This window comes from Miscanthus floridulus, chromosome 6 (genome assembly GCF_019320115.1).
Source record: "Miscanthus floridulus cultivar M001 chromosome 6, ASM1932011v1, whole genome shotgun sequence".
Classification (NCBI taxonomy): Eukaryota; Viridiplantae; Streptophyta; class Magnoliopsida; order Poales; family Poaceae; genus Miscanthus; species Miscanthus floridulus.
Genome location: NC_089585.1, coordinates 7001537 through 7006012, shown reverse-complemented (window position 1 = coordinate 7006012; position 4476 = coordinate 7001537). Strand labels below are relative to the sequence as shown.

Below are 4476 nucleotides of genomic sequence, written 5' to 3'. Positions count from 1 at the left end.
CGCCGTGTTTTACAGCAGGGACTGGCCATGTTTGACACTGGAGCTATCGAGGCATGTAGGCATGTAGTAGCATCGACAATTCGACACGACCGGAGCGTGGTCGTGGAAACGCAATGTGCATACATACGTACGGCCAAATTTAAAATGATCGCGAGATATGGTCCAAGGTTAATTTGGTCGTGCTTAGTAGTTGGGCAGCAGGTGCTAATTTTTGCCCACCACTGATCTCCAACTGTGGCTTTGCTTGGGACCGTAGATATCCTCGTCACTAAAACCGAACTCGTGCCAAACAAGATTCCAGCTCAACGAACTACAAGCGCCAGCTGAGAGGATATTTCGCCTTCGCATAATTGCATCGTGTAGGAACAAGGAACAGGAGCTCTCTTGGCACTTGGCACAGGCATGGTTGCGTATCCTTCTAACTCTCCACCTGCAAACCAAACTTTTATACGTGCTACTATCATAGTACTGATATGATATATTAATAGAGAGACAAGCAACTGAGCTGAATATGCTGAGCTCAATCTCTCACCATCGACCCCCCTTTGTGTCAACATAAAGAGGTTGAGCGAGACGGGGACCGGAACGACGGGAGAGAGTAGTAGTGCATACCAATGGTGGCAGCCGTTCTTTATTTGCAAGAAAACAAACAAACAAACAAAGACTAAATTAGGCCAGTAAAGTTCCCATCTTTCTGATGATGATATTATTACACTACACCCACATGATAAACGACGGCATCGTCGTCGTCGTCTCGGTTGCCACCAGCACACACGTACACCACTCTGCCAAAAGCACCTAGTTTTCCCACCCCGGCCCGTCTTTGAACCAACTTTCTTCAGATGAGCAAAAGCTCTTCATCTACCTACCAGCAGGATATTCCCGCGTCGTCGACGTCTTCTTTCCGGTTATATGACCCTGATGGTGCCCAGAAAGGGCGTCCTCGGTGGCGGCGGCGGCGACGACCCCGTCTGGACCTGGTGGACGTCGCTCTCGCGGGCGGTCGAGATCTTCAGCTCCAGGTCCGGCAGCGCCTGGCTACTACTAGCCTTTGCCGCCGCCGTCAGGGTCGACGAAGGGTGTTTGTGTTTCGGCGCCGCCAGGGCCAGGCTCGGCGACGCGCTTGCCCATTGCCGCCGAGCACCGCGGCAGCTGCAGCGACAGGCTGGTTGGTGGCAGCGCGACGTGGTCAGGCCTCCTCGCTGGCCGGCTGATGCCGAGCGACAGCGCCGGGAGCTCTGGCGTCGTCGTCGTTCCGGGCGCTGCTGCAGAGGCGGTAGTCGCGATCGCATCCTTGAGCCTCAGGTGCTGCTCCCTGTCCTTAATGGTGCTCGCCGCCGCCCTGTCGGCGTTCTCCACCTGAAACGGAAGACAGACTTGCGATTCAGACACGCCAGCCAGTGTGCTGGTACTACATGGGTGTTGATGCATGGATGGCGACGGACGGGAACGGGACCGTACCACGTCGAAGAGGCTGGACCGGCGCTTCTTGTGCATCAGGCTGCTCTGCCGGAGGAAGTACTTCTGGGCGTGGCTGGCCACCTGCGTCGGGGTCCGCGTCGTCACGAAGTGTCGGGAGATGCCTCGCCAGTCGCCCTTCCCGAGCTTCTCAAGGCCAGCCAGGAATCGCCGGTGCTCGTCCTCCGTCCATGGAACGCCTGGTGATGGTTGGTTGGAACCCAGCAGAGAAGAAGAAGAAAAAGCATTGTTTTTTCAGACTTATAGCTCAACTCAAACTAGCTGCCCAAATAGGAGTATATTATTCTATCCTATCTATCTATGGCATACATAATAAGCTGCAAAGTCTCATTAATCCTCTGATGAATTATAAGTAAACGAGTGAAACAGCTATAGTATAGTAGGAGGTTGCAAATTCTGAAACAAACAATCTGAAACTTTTTGTTTTTGGAAACTAAGAACAATCTGAATCTTCAGAAAACTCATGGTAGGCACCAAGTTGGACGACCAAAAAAACTAGAGAATGAAATTCCGGGGCGTGGAACTCACCCTTCTTCCTCTCCTGCGCCCTGCCCATGAGCCCGTCGGAGAGGTACCCGTTGGGCATCTTCTCGCGGGCCTCCTCCACCGAGACGAGCGACGACGAGGACGACGCCGACGGCGAGTTGCTGTTGGTGGCGGCGAGAGCGGCGGCGGCCGCGTAGTACGCCGGCGCCACGGCGGACGACGACAGGCACTCCATGCTGAAGCACTTCTTCATGGCCATGGGCGAGGACCCCACGTGCAGCTGCACCCCGAACAGCCTCACGCCGCCCCCGCCTCCGCCGCCGTTCTCGAAGACCGTCATCGTCCTGCCGTGCCCACTGCAGGTCCTCGAGTTGTGGCCATTGTTCCCACAGCTAGAGCACTTCCTAGCCATGGACGGCGCGGCACGGCACACGGCGGCGAACGACAAGAAAGAAAGCTAGGTGCGGTGGTGCCTGCCTGGAGGAGGAAACGGACGAGGAATGGAAGGAATTCTATGGCCTCGATCGGTTCCCGACCGGGAGGGATAAGATGTTTGTGAGGAGAAGAGGACTAGACGAGGGATGTTTGCGTTGCATCTGGGCTGGGGGCTCGCCTCGGCTCTGCTTAATATGGGAAGGAGTGGAAGAAAGATGTGGCCTTTGGCTGGGACTAGCGAATCGCTGGGGAGCGCACACCTGGACACCCCATGACGGCGACGCATCGGCATCCCCTGTTTATGCTATTGACAATTCAATCCCAGATGCTGGCCTAGTTAAACTGCGCTTAGAATCCGCAGGAATCTGTAAACCCAACCTGGGGCGTGCTGCTGCTCCAATAATGTTGCAGTCGCTGTCAGACTGTACATATGTTTATTGTGTGGCTCATATCAGGAATCTCGTTGCAATCTTGCGTGCATATTTGCCGCTGATTTTTATTCCGACAGGGTCAACTGAATGGGAAAAGGCTGTGCGCTTGTTTTCCTGTTTACCATTATTGTGGCACATACATATAAAAAGAAAATAGATAGACAGAACTGGACAAGATATATTCTCTATCTATCTATCTATCTACTATATATATTAAGTATATCATGATGTGGAATCAGCAAGGTAAAACGTGTACACCACACAAGGTGGACCGGACCAGTTGGTCCGGATACGGTGATTAGCAGTGTCATTATCTGATGGTTAAATTTTCCTACCGGTACTGTTGTACTTGATTGAATGAAAGGTGTCCCGTTTTAGGATGATGTAGCTGTTCTACTAGAAGGTCGATTACAGTGTTTTGGGCTGTTGCTGATGCATCATCTAGCTAGAAAAAAAAGTAAATTCACTCCATGGTTCTTTCTTTTTTCGTGACCCTGACTAGGCGCATATCTGACATGCAGGAGAGATCAAACTGTATCAGGCCATCATCAGTAGCAAACTGCCACGTGGTTCCTGATGAGGATAGATTAAATCTGGTTGATGCAAAGCAGATATAATAATAAAGTCTGTTTTGAATTCCCATGTAAATTAATATTTATTATTTAACAGAATTTTCAAGCTTCATTTGAAATCCGGTGGGAAATTAGTAGTCGAAATAGAATTATGACGTCAAGTTTTTGAATCAGTGACTCACTAGTTCACTAAACCAGTACATCTCAACTAACCCAACAACTCCGAAAAAGGAACAGTAAAACGAGATTCATTTGAAACGTATGTTAAAGGTAGGTACTACAAGTGTGTGCCAAGTTAAACGATAAGCGGCCTGTTCACTTACTTATAAGTCGTACTTTTTTCGCCAACGAATAATATTTTTCTCTTACAATAAATCAGTCAACAGTACTTTCAGCCATGGCTTATTAGCCAAACGAACAGGGCTAAGAAATGTAGTGTGATAGGATGTGATAAACAAAACGACAATATAAAGTAGTAGGTGTTCGGTGAAGATATCATGCGTGTGTGTGTATATATAGTCGTCTGGCTTCTGTTGTACCAAAGATTACCAGCATTGGCCAAATAACTGGCCAAAGGAATAGAGAACTAAAGGAGCCCTTACTATGCAAGCAAGCATTGTTATCAAGGTTAGGTGCCAGTACACCGTCGACTAAAAGGTCATCACCATAACAACATCAACAGGGAGAGATCTAGTACTTTGTACCTTCTAGTAGACTTATCATATATACTAGCTTGTAGAAAAATCATACCGGTTTTCTTTTCTACGATATCTGTTACCCATTAACATTGTTTATTTGTTTATGGATTGATTCAGTGAGGGAAAAGGTCAGAGTCTCTCAGACTAGTATTTTTTAGGGGGGGATTAATTCTTCTCTACCCCATCTTGTATTTCGTTTTCGGATGACTTATAATATGAACTGGATAGAGTATTACTCTATCGGTCTACTATGCACTTCTGTGCCGTAAATTCCAGCTTTTGGTAGTGGCATTATCCTGTGTTTTTTATGGACTTCATCTTTCTTCTCCTCACCACTCATTAGTAGACCCAAATAGCAGGTTTCTCTTTAGTGTT

At 48.9% G+C, this 4476-nt stretch overlaps 1 pseudogene; it reads right to left on the bottom strand.

Annotated features, from left to right (window-relative positions):
* Window positions 1-652: 652 nt before the first annotated feature.
* On the bottom strand, window positions 653-2577 carry LOC136457532 (transcription factor MYB1R1-like; annotated as a pseudogene).
* Between the last annotated feature and the right edge of the window lie 1899 nt (window positions 2578-4476).